At 36.2% G+C, this 18,869-nt stretch overlaps 1 protein-coding gene across 3 annotated transcripts in view; it reads right to left on the bottom strand.

The window, feature by feature from the left end:
• CPQ (carboxypeptidase Q) overlaps nt 1-18,869 on the bottom strand; it is a 703,529-nt gene that overhangs the window by 584,899 nt on the left and 99,761 nt on the right. The window lies entirely within an intron of this gene.

An 18,869-nucleotide genomic window follows, 5' to 3' on the forward strand; every position in this document is an offset into this window, starting at 1 on the left:
ATGAAAAACACAACTAACCACCAAATCTTCAGAAATATTTCTACTATATATTGCATGCCTGTGAAATTGAATTAAAAGTCTGCTATCAATTAGGAAGAGAGGGAAAATGTTATAGAGCACAAAGTATTTGGATTAGAGGTAGAAAGACCTGGTCTCAAATCCTACCTTTGACACCAACTATATGAAATTGGGCAATGCCTTAACTTCTATCTGTTTCAGGTAACTCCTATGACTTCCCTGCTAAATCACAGAAAGGCTAGTAGATATAGTTCCCATATAAGAAATACCAAAATCAACAATCGTTTGAAAAACTGCTTATGAATGCAAAGGAAGACAATTTCTTAACTCATTAATAAATGCATCTGCATAACTGTCTGAATGAGTACCACAAGTAGGCATCCTGATCTTGGCAGGACCTTTAAAAACAAGCAAGGAGATATTTAAACAAAGAAGGAGAAAGAGTTGGGAGGAGCAATTGAAAGAAAAAGAACCTACCCTCATATTCAGAGAGTACTTTGCTAAACTCGCTCTCATCTGAACCAGTCAAAGGAGAGAAGAATTCACATATACATTAATACACATAGGCACAGAGTTTGGTGTAGAGATACATTTCATTCAATCAGGGAAAAAAAGAGAGAAAGATGAATTAAGAGAGAGTCCCAAGGGAGAAAAACTAACTAAGGATGTGCAAAAATGGGCAAAGAATTGAAAACTCAAGGGGTATCCATCAATTGGGAATGGCAAAACTGGTAATGATAAATAAATGTGATAGAATATTAGTGTGCTATAAGAAACAACGAAGTGGACAGTTTCAGTGAAATCTAGGGAGAATTGTATGCACTGATGCAGAGTGAAGTGAATAAAACTAAGAAAAAATTCATACTATGACAATATTTTAAAGAAAAATAACTGAAAAAGAAATAGGAACTCCAATCAACATGAGGACCAACACAATTTCAGAGGACTCCTGATAAAGTATGATACCCATTTCCTGATAGAGTCAGCTCTAGACTGGCATACTAGAAATAACCCAGGCATTGAAGTCAGAACTAAGACTAAGTCTGGTTTGTCATAGCCATAATGAATTAAATCGCATAATTTATCCCTCAGTTTCCTCATCTGCAAAATGGAAACCTTGATATTTGTGCTCTTTACTTCAAAGGGTTGTTGAAAAATAAGCACTTTTACAAATTGTAAAATTCTATAAATATTAGTGATTATTAAGTTACTATTTTTAGAACTTAAAAAAATTCAGCTCTCATAATGAATTTTCTCTGCTGCATTCCTGGAAAGATAATATGATATAGATTGTCCAGGAAACAAAAGACTTGGGTTCAAGGACCAGTTCAGAATATAATAGATATAGATATATTTTAATAAACCCAATGCCATTTTTCTTTTGCTTTACTGTACATGTTTATTACAGATCTTATTTTCTTTTTCTTCTCAATTAAGGGGCTTAGAATAGCAAGGAGAAGAAAATAGGGTTTTTTCTGATTAAAAAAAATCCATTTTAAATTAAACAGATAACAAACTACAGATAACACATATTCAGGGGTGAACTGTTTTCTGGGCTACCAGAGAAGTAAAGTTATTAATTAAGGTGATACCTCTATCACAAGAGGATTCCTTCCTGTAGAATGCAGAGGAATGGTGCACCTGGGTCTCAGAAAGAAGAAGCATGGTCCACCAAGAAGATTACTAGGATTTACCTCCTTAGTCTAGGCCTGACAATTAACTTGCCATTTTTGATGGATAAGGCACAAGAACTCTTAATAATTGACAAATAGCAAGCATTTATATATTTTTTATTAATTGTTACATTTAAGTACTCAGTTAACTCCTTCTCTCCTTCCTTTTCCCTATTAGAGAAGACATCATTTGACAAAAAGATATTTTATATGCAGAAGACATATATATATATATGATACATGTATATAAAAGTCTATGTCTTATTTCTTTCATTTCTTTATCTGGAAGTAGGCATACACAAGTTATCATACATTATTTTGAAATAAAGAGAAAAAGACCTCTTATCTGACTCACAAGACTGCAGCATGTTAGGGACAGAAGGAATCTTAGAGATTATCAAATCTAATCCTTTAGTTTTATAGATGAGAAACCTGAGAATCAGGCTTAATGTTACAATTTAAATGGTAGAGCTAAAACTCAAACCCATGTCTCTTATGTCCCTAGCAAGTCATATCATCTTGCCTACCCAATAATGCAGCAAAGAGACTCATGAAATCTGAATACCTTTTTTAAAACTTTCAAAGTGGAAGTCTAATACTGACTGATATTTACAGAGTTTTGTAATTTGTAAAAGTGCTTTCTCTTTCAGCCTTTGAGGTAAGGGGCAGAAGAATAACGATCCACATTTCACAGATAAGGAAATTGAGGGTCAGATTAAGTGACTAAACACATCATAATTATTAGAGACCAGACTCAGTCTCAGATCTTCTAATTATATCTCCTGGATTATTTCCATTAGACCAACCCAGGGGTGTAGAACTAATGGTTCCTAGTCTTCATTCTCACTTCAGTGACTCTTTTTCTATAGTATAGCTTCAAAAACTATTTATATATACATATGTATATATATAAATTAATTATAAATTATAATAATAGATTATATAAATTTATATATTATATATAAATAAATATATAAAATAAATATAAATATAAATTATAAATTATAAAATAAAAACAATTTATATATATATATATTGTTTTTGAAGCTATACTATAGAAAAAGAGTTACTGAAGTGAGAATGAAGACTAGGAACCATTAGTTCTACACATATACATATGTATATATGTGTATATATATATATATATATATATATATATATCACCAGACACACATTTATCCTTTTAAAAAGAGTAAAATGGAATTTAATGGAACAAAGAAAGGAAAGAAACCATCTATTCATTCAAATAACCACCACCATATGTGTATCTTCTTATTAGACAATCTCTAAGAACTCTGCAAACATTAATTAGCTTCCTCTCAGTATTTTATAAGGTAGGATTAGAACCATATAATCAGAGAATTTTCAAATGGAAGATTGCAGATCATCTTATTTATCCACTTATTTTGAAGAAAGTTAATAAAGAAATATGTCCTGACTTTCACAAACAGTAATAATGCCAACAGCTAGCATTTGTGCTTCACTTTAAGGTTAGAAAAATATTTTATACATTATCTCCTTTGATTTTTCACAACTCTCGGAGGTGGTGCTATTATAATTTCCATTTTGCAGATGAAGAAACTGAGATTCTGAAAATTGCCTGGGGTCACGAAGCTAGTAAATGTTTGAGACTAGATCTGAATCCAGGGCTTCTTGACTCTTAAGCACCATGCAGTTAAGAAACCAGTGCATAATATTCTTTTATAAAATGGATAAAATATTGCTACAAAATAATATGACTAATCAATTTCTATTGAGATTTGCACATGGAAAGCATAGACAGTAGGTCCCCAAGATAATAAAGACAATGGAAAACATCTGAACTCTCTTATCTTATATGCTACATATGGTTCTGACCTTGTGAGTACTACAGAGGCACTAAATTGTGGTAATAAAAGAGTGAATATTAACTATAATGTAAACTATAAAATATTTTATATATCTATTATTTAAGAAATAACAATAATAGTAATAATGAAGGCCACTAATTCAAGCCAACAAGAACAAAATAAAGACACAGTTTCTCAAACTTATGAATATCACAATGTTGGGAGAAATGGCTAAAACATTCAGTGATACTCTTAGGAACCAAAAAATATGCTAACAGGTTAGAACATAGGGCTAAATCTAATCAAATTAAATTTTACAAAAATAAATATAAAGTCATATACTTAGGCTTAGGAAATCAGTTTCAAAGAATAAAATGAAAGAGTCATGGCAAGGAAAGCCTGAAAAGATCAAGGATCACTGACTGGCAACATAAGCAATATGGCAATGCATAAAGCTAATGAGATCTAAGGGTGAATTAAGAGAGTTATAGCTTTCAAGACTAGGGAGGTAAAAGTTCCAGAGTAATCTCCATGACAGCAAGGATTTTTTAGCACAAGGCTTAGACACATAGTAGGTGTTTAATCAATGCCAGCTGACTGACTGATTGATCCTGTTTGACCTACTGGGTTCAATTCTCAGTGTCAAATTTTAGAAATAACATTGATCTACTACTACTGGAAAGCATCCAAGGCAAGCAGGATGGTAAAAAGCTTTGAAATTAGGCTGCATCTAAAGATTGATTGAAAGACTTGGGAATATTTAAACTGAGAAAAACTAAGATGCAGAATTTGAGAAAACATTAGAACTATCTTCAGGAATTTAAATGTTATATAAATGTTAGTTATTATTGTTGTTATTATTGATGATGATGATGATGATGGTTCAGCTCCAATTCTAACCTGCCAGCATCTTTTTGTATCCCCAAAGTATAATTCACTATTTTTGCCATTTCTCCCAACAATGTGGTATTTGCAAGCTTCAGAACCTCTTTATCTTATTCTTGTTGGTTTTGAGTAATGCTCCTCATTATTTCTGTTATTATTCTATTATTCCATTTTATTGTTATTTTTATATTATACTTAATATTTGCTCCTTATTTCCACAACTTAATGCCTCTATGGACTTACAACATCAGAACCATACATAGCACATAAGACAAGAAAATGTGGATGTCTTCCATTGTCTCTATTGTCTTGGTGATGTTGAGTGTCATTGCACATTTCATCATAATAAAAGTAACTATACTTTATAGGCTTCAACACTTTAAAAGCTCTAGATTCTCACTAATAATAATTGTAAGATTACTCAGTCTATACATAAAGGTTTAAGGTTACAAAGTTTTTTAAATTATGTTATCTCATTTGGACCTCACAACAACTCTGGTGAGGTAGGGGCTATTATTACCCAAGTTTTAAAGTTGAGGAAACTGAGGTTAAGCAACTTTTCCAGAGTCACACAACTAATAATTGCCTGAGGCAAGATCCTAGATCAGGGCTTCCTGATGCATGTTCAGCATTTTATCTACTGTGCCACCCAGTTGATGGAGTTATTACCTCCAAAGATGAAAATTACAACCCACTCAGCATCTTATTATCCTGTATGAATTCTTGCCCATGACTTCTATAAGATATCAGACCAGTGAGCTAGGACTCTTCCTCTAGGTCTCATATAAAGAAACATCAGAGCCATATATAGCACTTAAGACAAGAGAGTTTGGATGTTTTCAATTGTCTCTATTGTCTTGGTGATGATGATTGTCTTTGCTCTTTTCAGTGCAAAAGGGGAAGGTTTGTTTCCAGAGAACAATATTGTCACATAGAATTGGTGCCCATCTTATCCCAGATAACCAGGTGCCACATAACCAGAAATAAAGAAGACCATTAATCAAGAACAGCACAAATGTGAAAGGGAATTCTTTAGTCTTTGTATATTTTGAGTTAATCAATCAAGAAACCTCTATTTAACACTTTGTTAGCCATCAAGAGAATTTACAAGTCACTTACTTAAAGAGCTCCACCCTTTTAACTCAATTGGTCAGAAACTTGTGAATCCTTTGATAAGAATTTACATCCTCAGAGGACAAGAGGTGGATCCCACAGACACTTCCCCCTGGGCAGTGCTAAGCAATTTGGAAGCTGTGATTGGCCCCTGTGAAGAGGGGAAGGGACAGGAATTGACATAGAAAAAGGACTATAAAAAGTCCAGAACTTCCTGTCCTCATGACTACTCCTTTGGACTTCTTCTTTGGATTTTCCTTGGAACTTCTGGATTGGAGAGATTACTGGTTTGGTGGCTTTGAGAGGAGACTGTCTATGCTCATTGGCACTTCAGTAGGATACTCCCTTCAGCATGAGTTCAGTAGAGAAACTCTTTTCCTTGGATCCTGCATTGGCTTGCTGATGAGTGACTCAGACTTCCATGTGGAGACTGGAACTTTGTCGAGGAGCAAGCTGAATTTCATCAGATCAGCACTTAGGGTAGAATAGCCAATGCCTTACCTCTTTCCCTCCTACATTTCATATTTCAACTCTTTCTCTTTCTTGTTATAAATAAAAGCTTCTAACAGGTTTTTTTCTAGTTTAGGGATAATATTTTTTAATTTGGTGATCACAACATTGAATTTATAACTCTCTTATTTAGTCAAAACCCCAATTTAACCCTTACTCAAACAAGATGAAGCCAGAGATGCTTCTCAGACTTACAAATCCCATAATTCTGGAAGATATAGCTAAAACACTGAAAGATACTGTTAGAATACAAAAACATGCTGTTGGGTTAGAACATGGGGCTGAACCTAATCAGATTACCAGGTTAATCTCCTCTTCTTGCCATACATAGTTTTAGTAATACTTTTTAAACTATTTTTTTTGCTTTCAATTGATAATTGATGCTTTGTTGCAACATAATATTTTTACCAAGCATCTCTCTATTCCTCATACTTATTTAAGTTAAAATGAAATAAAGTAAAACATATATCCTCTTCTGCTTAAAAGTCTCAAGTGTACCCTGAATGCCTTGAGGAGATTTTACCTGACATAATCTGACTCCAAACTTTATCCCATATTATCTCCCTTCATGTATTATATGATCCAGCCAAAATGTGCCTGTAGCTAATCTCCAAACTCAACATTCTATTCCCTACTTTTGTTCATTTACTTAAGTTGTCCCCATTGCCTAGAATGTGTTCCCTCTTCATCTCTATGATCTCTAATTCTCAGAAGCCTCCTCTTTTTTCAAGGTTCAGTTCAGATGTGTTATTTCCTCAATGAAGTTTCATATCTTATCATTATTCATATCTTTCATTCATCTTATCATATCATTCACATTTCATCATCTTTGTATTTCCAGGGTCTAGCAGAGCATCTTAAAATAATACTTAATAGTCATATAGAATTTAAAGTTTGTTATCATATTTTATTCTCACAATATACCTGTGAAGTAGGTGTTATTATAATCCACATTATAATAGTGAGAAAACTGAAGTTAAAAAGGGTTATGTGACTTGTTCAAAGTTAACAGAGCTAGAAAATGTCTGAGGTAGGATGTGAACTTAGGTCTTCCTGATTTCATGTCTAGCTCTCTATCCACTAGGTACAAACACATAGTAGCTGTTTCTTCAAGTGAAATGAATTACATTCTACAGATTCTTTTTAAAGGGAAACAATTCTCAAATGTATATGAATGATACAGTATTAGCCTTTTCTCTTTGTTGAGTAACTATTTCTTTCACTGAATTATCAATATCATTGCCCCATCTATTTCTATCCTGGTTTACCAACAGGATCTTAAAATACTAATATCAAATCAACAAGTATTTAAGTGTCTACTGTGTACCAAGAACTGAAGATACAAAAAAAAAGACACTGAAAAAACAATTTCTGCTTTAAAGTTGCTCACAATCTAAGGAGGAATACAACATGCAAACAGCTATATGCAAACAAGAAGAATCCCAAGGCTCTAAAATGTTCCAAGATGTTTATGGCAGTGCACTTACAGAACTATATTGTTCCTGGCATAAGGTTCCCCCAAGAACTATGGAGTGTAACCTTTTAGGAAAAAGGACAGGAAATTCAGTAGGACTAAATATGGGGTTTGCCTTTTATCCATAACAAATATTTCAGGAAGAAAGGAGTAACAGCCCTTGTAGCCAAACATCAGACTCACTTCTCTTTTTCTCTCTCCCCTTTCTCCAACACTTTCTCCTTTCTCCTCTTTCCTTTCTTCACCTTTTTCTTCCTTTCCTCTTCCTTTCCATTCTCCTTCTCCTCTCTGCTCCTTCATCTCTTTCCCTTTCTTCACTCCACTCCTCTCTCCCATTTACTCCTCTCTTTCTCCACCTCTCTCCCTCCTCCCACTTTTTGTTCCCATTTTCCCTATCTCTTCTTTTTCTCCCTTTTATGAAGATGGGATTGACTTTCCACCTTGCCCACTTTTAAATTTAATCAACCAAAAGCAAAGACACCCCGACTTAACATTAAGTAGGGGAGGTTCACAAACCACTTACTAAAATGAGAATACCTCCAGAAGCAAATGACTGTCCATTGGGCAGTGCTAAGCAAATATAAAGACTGCAATTGGTCCCCATAAAGTGGAAGAAGGGACAGGGAGTTATGTAAAAAAAGGACTATAAAAGATGATGAACTTCCTGTCCAAGAGGTCTTTGATCTTTGTCCTGAATTTTCAGTTTGAGGATCTTCTTCTTCGGGACTTTGCCTTGGGACTTTGGACTTTGACTTCACTTGGACCTGGGACTCTGGCTCTTGGATTGCTTCTGATAAGACTTTCCTGGATATTCTCCTTTGGAGCTTTGCCTAGGTAAATGAGAAGCTGACCCTCCTTTCCTGACTTCTGAAGAGATTAGTTCCAGAAAGGCCTCCCCTTCTTGGAGGAGGCCCCCTGGGTTAAACCCTTGCTTAAGTCACCACCAAGTCCTCTGGTTAAGGGGTTAATGAACCCTGCATGGGTTGAGCCGGGGATTGGAGCAACATTTAGGGTGATAAGCTAGACTTCTTACTCTACCCTCTTTCACATTTCTCTACTTTCACTCATTTCACCTCTTTGTAAATAAAGCTACTGACAGTTATTTTGACTTGGGCTGTATTAATTTTAAAGTCAGCGACCAGAGTATTTTCTTAAAATTCTCATATATTTAGTCCAACCATAAATTGAATCCCCACACTTTCCTGTCTCTCTCTCCAGACCCCCAAAAGCAAGTGGCAGAGGAAAGGGAGGATAGAACCATAGATTCAAAATTGGAAGATACCTTAGAAATCTTCAGGTGCTGAGAACAGACAGAAAGAATCTTCTTTGGTGTTCAATTGCTATCCCTCTCAGCATCATTGGCCAACGACCATCCCCACAACCCAGTTTGGCACTAAGACTAAGGAATGGCAAAGAACCTTACATGTCCACATAATTCAAATGGGTCTAGTGAAGTTTAACTTTGTTGAATTCTAACAATGGAAAAATAATCATCTGAAACCCTAAATACTGTACATCCTTTCCAAAGAAAGGACAGGAAAATAACTCACTTAAGAATACACTCAAAGTTTTCATTTTTTTTAAGATGCCTAATGGAAAAATAGTTAAATTGACAAGAAAACCTCCAGAATCCTTTTAGAGTACTGAAGGACCATCTGACATAAAAAAGACAACAATTTATTCAGTATAATACATATAATGACCTTTATTCATATACAAAAGATGAAATGATTTTTACCTTTCTTGAATTTAGGCTGTTGGGTTATCTTACTGTTATATTCTTCTGAATCTTAAACAACTGTTACTTAAAAACAAACAAACCTAGCCCTATCCAAAGTAATATGCTTTAGAATTCAGGAATCCCTGCTTTCAAAGGAAATTTTAGAGCACCGTTTGAAGAGCAGATTGGCTTTTTATTTATTGTCTTCATAATCCATGGTAACAGATTATATTTCTCGCACAAAAAAGGGATAAAATCCTTTATCTTGTCATTTTCATTCTTTTCTGCTTAAATCAAGGAGTGAGATGAAGCAAACCCAGCCTTTGTCCTATTTGTGCTTTGAAGAAACAAAAGATTTTGCTTTGGCTTCTAAAATTTTTTTCCCAAAAAGAAATTTGTAAATGTCTTAGGCAAAGCCAAATATGCTGGAATGAACAAACTAACAAGTGTAAGAAAAAAAATATTGAAAACTCCTTTCTATTCTCACTTTGCCTGTGGGCCAGAGGAAGAAGGATTCTCCCTTCCTGGCCATGCCTCCTTCATCTGCCCCCATGATTCACACTTTTCCTGCCTCTTCCAAAATCTCCTTCCAACTATACACAGGTTTGTAGAGATAAAAGAAATACTAGAGATCTAGTCTAACCCCTTCATATCACAATGAGGAAACAAGATCAGTGACTGAAGAGTCACACCACATATTTATGGCAGAGAGAGGCATGTTAGAACCCAGATTTCCTGCCTTCCAATAAAATGGTCTTCACATCTACACCACATCAGCCTTTCTCTAAATCCCTTTATTGCAATCTTTCTCCTCACTGGCTCATTCTCTTCTTCCTACATATGTGCTTAGGTCTTGCCTAGGCTAAAAATCTTCAGGGGACCCTATTATCCCATCAAGCTGCTCTTCCATCTCCTTTATCATTTTTGTAGACAGGTTTTTACTTACTTACTTACTTAAAAGACTAATCCACACCAGCTCCTTCCCATTTATTCATTCCTCAGCTCTTTAAAAGCTAGCTTCTAACTCCTAGAAACTACTGAAATTGATACAAATAATAAATAATAATAATAAAAGGTCATCTGCTTCTTGAATCTCATCTTCATTTTTCTGACTTCTCTGAAGCTTTTAACACTCCGAACTGCCCACAACTGGATACTATACTCCCTTAATTTCTATGCTTCATGTTCATGTCCCTTTCTTCTATTATTTGCCTCCTGTTGTCTTATGAAACACCAACCAACAAGTGCTTATCAGACATTGTGCTAGGAAATGAAGATTCAAAGACAAATATAAAATAGTCCTTGATTTCAAAGAGATTACATCCCATCAAGGGAAATAAAATATACATATACATATAAGCATATACACAAAATGAATACAAGTTTCTTTTTTTCTTTTTTTTCTTTGACATGGAAGGCATTTGGAATGATAAGGAAAAGCTTTGTGTAGAAAGTAGCATTTGAGTTGTATTATATAGGAATTCCTCCACACTCAGTACTTGGCCTTCTAATCTTCTTCTCTCTTTATATACCTACTCCCTCAGTAATCTCTTCAACCTATATGCTTTCAAAATGTCCCTTAATTCCCAACCTTGATTAAATTACTTTCCCTCCATAGGCCATATTTTCCTCACCTGTAAAGAGGAGGTTGGCCTTAAATGACTTCTAAGGTCTTTTCTTGTAATTCTGTGATTCTCAGATCTTCATTTCCAACCCTGATATCTCACTTGAACTTAAAGCTATCATGTAACACTGTATCGTGGGAAGTTTGGCCTCAATATACCAGTAAAATCTCAATAAAAGTTCAAAATATCTAAAAATACTCATCATCAGTTATCTAAAATATGCTCCCTATCCCAACTTCTTTACTTTTATAAATAACATCTTCATTCTCCTAGTCATCTGTGCTTACTACTTTGGAGCCATCTTGGACTCATTCCTTTTCCAAGCCCTTCACATATAATCAGTAACCAAAATATGTCAATTCTCCCTCTACAATATCTCTCTTATGTATGTCTTCTTCATTCTTCCTGCTAGCAGGAGAAATGAAAAAAAATGCAAGCTTCCTCCTAACTACTCCATTCATCTCCATTCTCTCTCCAAATCATCTTATAAACCTCTGCCTGATTTATCTTCCTAGTCTACAGTTCCAGTCAAGTCACTCCACTGCTAAATAAGCTCTTGTCGATTCACAGTGATTTTTGAAACAAAATTTAAACCCTTGGCCTAGAATTCAAGATTTTTCTATAATCTTTATCATTCATCCTGCATTTCAGGGTTATCTCTCATGTTTTGTCACATGTTCAATGTTTGAATCAAAATGGTTTACTCACTGTTTCTTGAACACAGTTCATGATTCTCTATTCCTGCTTCTACTAGTCTCTCAACTCAATACACGTTCCCTAGCACCTGCTATGTGGTGAGCATTGTGGCCACAACAATAAATGGATGAGAAAATATTATTATGTGCCAGGCACTGTGCAAAGCAATGGGGATTTGAATGAAAAAGCAAAGATAATTCTTAACTTAAAATTCTACTGGACAAACAGAATTTTTAAAATATGGAAGGGTTGCCATCCCCATTGGTGTAGAAAGTATTTATGCTGACAAAGTTGTGGATCGGTTCAATTATCAAAATGTCCATCAGAGAGGTGAAACTTGGGGGACATTTGAAAAAGTGCAGAGCTATAAAAATTTGTAGCCATGGGAGTGCAATGAATCACTAAAGAAAATAGAGATGAGGTTCAAAGATGGAGGCTTGGAGGGTATCCACATTCAGTAGTAGGAAAAAATAATGTTCCCTTTGCCCAGAATGATATCCTCTCCTCTCCCAATCTTTACCTTTTGAGATTCTACCACTCCTTGAAGGACTACCTCAAGTGCTGGCTTTTCCAAGAAGACTTCCCCAATGCTTTTGCAATGAAGTGATTTAAACCTGTTATGAAAATTCTCGACCCCGTTTGTTCCTCTTTCATGCATTTAGTTCATTCTGGTTTGTGTTATAGTTATTTGTGTAAATTTCTTCTCACCTATACAAGAACGAAAACTAAAACGCAGGGACCACATCTTGATATTTCCCAGTGACCCAGCAGAGTGACTTACACACAATGCAAATTTCAACCCAATCTCAAGCAAATGCTTGTTTAAAGGATGAAAATAAATCATAGGATCATAGATTTAGAGATGGACAGGATTTTCATAGTCAACTTATTTAGCTAGTTTTACATTTCAGGAAACTAAGGCCCAGAGAAGTTAAGTGACATCTAAGGTCATCCATGTTATAAGTGGCAAAACTAGGATTTAAATACAGTTTATCTAACTCCAAACTCAGTGCCCTTTCCATCACATCCAAAGGATACAAGAAGTATATTTTCAGGCTTATATTGTTCCAGTATAAATAACAAAATTTAACATTTTATTTATAGGAAAATTTAAATTTCCCCTTAATTTTAATTTGCTAAACAAAATTTATTTATGTAAATTTAGCTCTTAAATCCCCAAATCCATGTATCCCATGTAGGTCTCAGTTCAAGATGCAAAAGGGTAATGTAGCCATGAAGAACAGTCAGAAAATGCATTCTTTGGGTACCTGGTGATAATCCTGCTGTCATAACTCATCATTTTCATCTTTAAAGGAAGAAGCTCATCCTTTATTAAGCTTTCAGTGTAAACAGCAATGTGACTGAATTTTCACAAGGCTAGTGGGTGTTTCCCCATCTGGTGTTTCCTAGCATGAGCCTAGCTTCAAACAATACCTTCTTGTGTGACACCTATAATTACCACAGCACAGTGGCACATTCATGCTAACAAGTGCCTGTCTTTCACAAAGCAATCAAAGAAACAGAGGAAGGAGGAGGAGAAGGAGGAAGAAGAGAAGGGGAAGGAGGAAGAGGAGAATGAGGAGGGCAGAAGGGGGGATAAAGGAAGAGAAGGAAGGAGAGGGAGATGAGAGACAGACAGAGAGAGGCAGAGACAGACAGAGAGAGACACAGAGAGAGAGAATGAGAGAGAGAATGGGAGAGAGAGAGAGAGAGAGAGAGAGAGAGAGAGAGAGAGAGAGAGAGAGAGAGAGAGAGAGAGAGAGAGAAAGAGAGAGAGAGAGAGAGAGAATGGGAGAGACAGAGACAGAGAGAGAGAGAGAGAGAGAGAGAGAGAGAGAGAGAGAGAGAGAGAGAGAGAGAATGGGAGAGACAGAGACAGAGAATGAGAGAGAGAGAGAGAGAGAGAGAGAGAGAGAGAGAGAGAGAGAGAGACAGAGAGAGAGACAGAGAGAGAGAGAGAGACAGAGAGAGAGAGACAGAGAGAGAGAGAGAGAGATCGATCGGGGGCATGGAGGCAGAGAACCTTTATCCATGAACTTACTTACTGCTTATTCTTCTCAGCTTCTCCATATATTGGCTTATTCTTCCTCATTAAGCTAGTGCACATGCACAAATCCTACCTACAAGGCTGCTGTCAGACAACTTACTAACACATCTGTCAACTGTACCACGCATCTTCCTAACTGATGACATTGGAGTTTGTCCTTTATTATCACTGCATGCTGTCTTGGCCTAATCTTCTAATAATTTCACCTGCATCTAAGCCTCATCCCCCTGAGAGCAGAGGGCAATATTTTTGTCTCTCTGTTTTAGAAGATCTCTTTTAGATTCAGTAGAATCCAATTTGATGCAACAAACAATTATTAATTAAGCACCTACTTCCAAGTGTAAGACACTATACTGGGGGGCCACAGATCAAAATGAAAACCTGGCCAGGCCCCTGCCTTTAAGGAGATTATATGCTTTTACTGGGAGATAACATGTAAACAGATCCATATGCAGATAATTTGAGGAGGGAGAGAATATTACTAACTAAGGGAATCATGAAAGGTGAATGTAAGCTCTTTGAGGGTAATAAATAGTTGGTAGTATACTTTTTTTTTCAAAGAATAGTGACTCTCAAAGGAGGGTCCAAGGATGCCTCAGGATCCCTAGAGACAACTTTTAGGAGATACACAAGGCCAAAGGTATTTTCAAAATACTAAGACACAATTTGTCTATTAAAATACTCCTCCCTTTTCCATCCAGATTGCTAGGCAAGACCAGATTTTCTACATATATTTCGACCAATCAATAGACATAAGTGCCCACTCTGTACTAGACAACATGGTAAATGCTAGGGGGCTACAAAAAGAGCTAAAAGACAGTCCCTGCCCTCAAGGAGTTTGCAATCAACAGGGAACATAACATGCAAACAAATATGTACAAAGTAAATTATATGCAAGATGAAAAGGAAATAACATTGGAAAGAAACTGGAATTAAGAGGGGTTGGGTAGCTTCCAATAAAATACCACAAGAGACAGAAAGCAAAAGCATATAGCTATCTTCTAGTAAAACAGAAATCAAAAAGGCGTACAAAAAATGTTAAACAATGGCATTCTTCAAACTAATTTTTTTGTTTGGGAATATATTATTATTTTCATAGAAATATGTTATTTGTGTTAACATGAAATGGTTTTGTTGTTATTTCATGTGTTAATAAATATTTATTTAAAAATTGTACCAGGTTTAATTTTTAACACAGTAAATACTGATAAATAAGTAACTTGCCCAGGGTTACCCAGCCAGAAATGATCAGAAGCAAGACTTGAAACTAGTCCTTCCTGACTCTGAGGCTGACCCTCTATTTATTCCATCACATTGCTTGCTGAGAAGTGCTTGCTAGAATGGATTAGGTTGGATTATTCTTCCAAAGGACTCTGGGCCCACAGCAAGCATCCAATGAATACTTGTTTAATTGAATTTTTCACCATCACCAAAGGGCATTCAGCCAGAGGACTGTGCCTCCTGCTCCTTTCTCTCCTCTACAATGCCTAACACATAGCATGAGTTCAATATGCCTTTGATTTGCCTGACTTCCATAGTGGTAAGGAGAGAAGATGTAACAGAAAGAAGAGACAGAGGCAGGCGATATCCAGCCACTAACTTGTTTTCTGGAAATGTCACTCAGGTGGCAATCTTTAGAAAATGTCCACAACCCTAGACTCTTAAAAAGTATTAATAACATCAACAAAAAGGAATGTTGCTAATTAATTGCATGACCTTTTGTGGCTCAAGGCTTCAGCTTTCTAATCTCTAATGGGGGTTCCTGGGGAAGGACATAAATCTTTGAGGGTCCTGCACAGGAAACTACTATATGGATCAGTGGATTGAGAGCCAGGGCTGGAGATAAGAGGTCCTGGGTTCAAAATCTGGTCTCAGACACTTTCTAGCTATGAGATACTGGTCCCATTGCCTAGTCCTTTTCTGCTCTTCTGCCTGGGAACCAATACACAGTATTAATTCCAAGACAGAAGGGAAGGGTTTAAAAAAAAAAAAGGGATCCACAACAGTTGCCTTGCCTACCTCACAGGATAATTGCAGGTGTCTGATGGTGTATGTATCATATGTGAGCTTGAGCTAGTATATATTAAGTGCTATACAAAATGTTAAGTAAGATAATGATTATTTTCCTTTGTTTTAGTTTTTCTATCTTTCACCTCCTTCCAATTCCTCTAATTGTGAAAGTCCATCAAAATTCTTCTGTAGTCAAAAACATCTTACATTTTCAGTCAAAGAGCTGTCTGAAACAAATAAATGGAATTTCTTTTTGCCAGCTTTATTGATTCAATAAGCATTTATCTAGAGCCAGCTGCTTTACTTAAATTCAATTCACCAGCAAGTCAAGACAACACCTTCTGATATCATTGGTCCTCTTTGAAAATGAAGGACAAACGACAAAAATCATTAGGAGATACAAAACAAGAAACAATTTGTGGTCTGAGTTCAAATCCAGACCTAGACACTTACTAACTGTGAGATCCTGAGCATTCACTTCACTCTGTTTACCTCAGTTTACTCATCTGTCAAATACAAGGAAATGGCAAACATTCTAGGATCTTTGCCAAGAAAATTCCAAATGGGATCACAAAAAGTTAGACACAACTGAACAACAACACTATTAGTAGGCACTGTGCTATGTGCTAGGGATACAAAGGCATAGTTTTACTTCCCAAAGCTTACATTCTCCTGAGGAAAACATCATGTACTTTTATGAGGCAAAGGCAGAGAAGGGGCAGACAGCAAATGAGAGGCAGAGACAAAGAAACAGAAAAAAAATAGTGTATATTCCCAAACACATTATAATATAGGTACATGAGTATGTATTTATAGACATGTAAATTCATATACTATACTACTAGACCTATAAGATTTAAGTTCAATTAGAATGAAAAGCTAATAGTTAACATTTGAGGGGGCAGCTGGGTAGCTTAGTGGATTGAGAGTCAGGCCTAGAGACGGGAGGTCTTGGGTTCAAATCTGGCCTCAGACACTTCCTAGCTGTGTGACCCTGGGCAAGTCACTTGACCCCATTGCCTAGCCCTTACCCCTCTTCTGTCTTGGAGCCAATACACAGTATTTACTCCAAGATGGAAGGTAAGGGTTTAAAAAAAATAAAGATTATTCAATCTAATTCCCTCATTTTACAGGTAAGAAAAGTAAGGTCTAGAATGATCAAGGGGCACATGCAAGGTATTACTTTTCAGGGTTATAAATACAGGAAGAAGCAGAAGCAGGATTGAAGTCCATGCCCTCTCAGCCAGATCCAGCATTCTTGCTAATAAAATTAGGAATGAGAAATTGCATAGATCCAGGATTGTCCTTAGCAACTGACCATATGATATAGCCTATCTTGGGAATGTGAGTACAGATTACTTTAATTATTCTCATATGTACATACTGTAACCAGGAAAGTTTGCAAAGCTGATTGACAGCCCTCAAACCACGATTCTACAGAGCTGGCGGGGTCAGGATTCTAAGACAGATGGGGGGGAAACGGACAACTGTCTCGCTCTCAAGCTGGGATTCAGACAGAGAGGCTGTGTGTCAAGGGGTCTCCCTGAAGAAATCATCTTTGAAGCTGCCTGACTTGGATTATCCTCAAGGAAAGGTTGAGTGTGAGTTCCCCTTTCACACTGGTGGACAGATGTGAGTAGGGTGTGAACTTCCTCCCTTCCTGCATCTTGTAAGGACCCTGCATCTGGATTGTTCAGTCTGACCCTACCAAGGACTCTGGAGTTTGTGAGAATCCGGGCCCCTTTTGGACTTTTTCTTTTATTTATTACCTTTTAGTTAGTTAGATTAGGCTTAGATTAGAAACCTTAGTGTTTTAAACTCTGGGTGGGTAGAGATAAGTCACTCTCTGATTCCCCTTAGCCCAGTTTGGTTTAATAAACCCATATATAATAATAATTATTATTATTATTATTATTATTATTATTATTAGTGTGATCCATCTGTTAACCTTTCCTTTCCCTTTCCCTCCTAAAATCTCCTTATTACAATACCCATCTATAGTAATCATCTATATCCAAATACACATAATCAATAAAACTGGAGATAATTTCATGTAAAATTTGTTCCTTAATGTCCCTGCCCTCCCCCCAATTTTTTTCTTATCCCAAGAAACTTGAAGTCCTAGGATTTCAGATATCCCAAAAAAGGAAATGAGACACAACCATCAAGTCCAAATTTTCCAGGCCTTGGACCTGGACCTCTTTCCCTCTTCCAGCATATTCGAAAAATGAGAGGAAGTACTTGTATTTTACCAGTAAATGTATTGAAGCATTTGTCTTCAATCTGGGGATATTAAAAAGATGTTATCAGCCAAAGCAGTCTTTTCTGTCAGAGAGGAATAGAGGACAGGCCATGCTGAAGCAGACAAAGTGCAGAAGACTTCCAGGGATTTAGTTGCAGAAAGGAAGCTGGAGATATATAGATTTAATTACTGTTCGCCAATACAGCATTACAGTAGGCGGAGTGTACTAATGTGTTCTTATTACTAAACAGCATGTTCTCCCCATGCATCTTTTCTTGAACTGGTTCATAACATGCTCCAAGGCATTCTCTGGTAGAGATATTACTAATTTCCTCTGGAACCCTCTGCTCACTTTCCTTGGCTTTCACCAGACTCACTGGCCCCATGAACACAAAAGCAGAAAGGCCTGACATGAACCTGGTTGTAAGCATAATTTTGGTTAGAGAACAAACCAGAGAGACCCCTTGAGTCTGAAGCTTGTAGCAAAATCCAGCACTACCACTGAGTAGACAGAGAAGAAGACCACCCCTTGCTAAACAGCTATGAAGTTTCATAGCTTTCTTATTTGGAAATCTGATGTACTTTACATTTTTCATTAAATGGAGATTCAATTATTTAGTTTTTTAAAAGATCCAATGCACACATTTCCCCAAATCCTAATACCAACTCTGCTCAAAATCCCCATGACAATGAGTGCCATGTGGTAGACATAAGCCAAGAGCACATGGAAACTTGTTTCATAGAAAAGAACATTCTGTCCTACAAAAAGGACACCAGAAATACGCTACCTCTGAAAGAATTCACAGAGAAACAGAGTTGCAGATCACCATCTATCCTATCAGTTAAATACTACTCAGAGTTAGGAAAATGGGAGAGCTAAATTGTATAAATTAACAATGATGGAGTGAAAACAATTATGTATTCAAAGTAGTTCATCAAGAACCATAAAGTACATCAGCATGTTCTCAGCAAAATTCTATCAACAAGAAAAAACACTCATAAAATGTACTTTCCGAATATGTATTTG

Source organism: Monodelphis domestica, chromosome 3, assembly GCF_027887165.1.
Source record: "Monodelphis domestica isolate mMonDom1 chromosome 3, mMonDom1.pri, whole genome shotgun sequence".
Lineage (NCBI taxonomy): Eukaryota > Metazoa > Chordata > Mammalia > Didelphimorphia > Didelphidae > Monodelphis > Monodelphis domestica.